Genomic DNA, 807 nt, shown 5'->3' with positions numbered 1-807 from the left:
AGGAACAGCCCTCCTCTCAGCCGAAACTGGGGAAATGAAAGGGAAACAGCTTCATGGGAGTCTCCCACAAGACGGGGAGGCCTGGAGGAATCGCAGGGCGCTCTGCCCAGGCGCCGGTCGGACTGCAGTCAGGCCTGGCCTCCGTGGCCAGGTGGGGACGTGGGAGGTGGTCAGGGGGCCTTGGCAGAGCTGTCCTATTAAAAAAGATAAATTTGAAAGACCTTAAGTCAAACGGCAATAAGGTCAGTCTGAGACATCTTTTTTATTTTTAATAAATCATTTTTAACTTGTTTTTTTTTTTTTTTTTTTAGGTGAGGCAAACCTTGGTTGACCTCACAGATTGCAAGGATTTTGTCATCTTACAATCCCTTATTTTTGTATTTTTTCTGCCTACAGCACCTGGTGTTCCTAGGTGGTCTCCCATCCAAGTACTAACCAGGCCCGACCCTGCTTAGCTTCTGAGATCAGACGGGATGGGGCTTGTTCAGGGTGGCGTGGCTGTAGACCTGACTGGCTTCAAAGAGAGGAGAGAAGCAAACTCTTGGCAATTCTCCCCTTGCTGCTCTCTCCCCGCGGCCAGGCAGGCCGTCCTTTCAAACTCCTGATAATTGTTGCTTTTTCAGCTGCGGCCGTTGCACCCGGACTTGCTCAAAAATGAAGTGGCTTGGCCTTTGTGTGATGTTTAGCCTAGCCCATACCACCTCTGGATAATAAAACTACCTTTACCAAGCACTTCGTATGTGCCAGATTCGAGACCGCTACAATCTTATGGCCCAGTTTAGTTTTGTTCTAAAGAAAAAAACACTT

General features: G+C 48.6%; 1 pseudogene; it reads right to left on the bottom strand.

The window, feature by feature from the left end:
- Nucleotides 1-387: 387 nt before the first annotated feature.
- LOC112473764 lies at nt 388-506 on the bottom strand (annotated as a pseudogene).
- Nucleotides 507-807: the final 301 nt, after the last annotated feature.

The sequence above is a fragment of the Pteropus alecto genome, unplaced genomic scaffold (genome assembly GCF_000325575.1).
Source record: "Pteropus alecto unplaced genomic scaffold, ASM32557v1 scaffold311, whole genome shotgun sequence".
Taxonomy (NCBI): domain Eukaryota; kingdom Metazoa; phylum Chordata; class Mammalia; order Chiroptera; family Pteropodidae; genus Pteropus; species Pteropus alecto.
The sequence above is the reverse complement of the archived record's forward strand: the minus strand, read 5'-3'. Positions and strand labels throughout refer to the sequence as shown.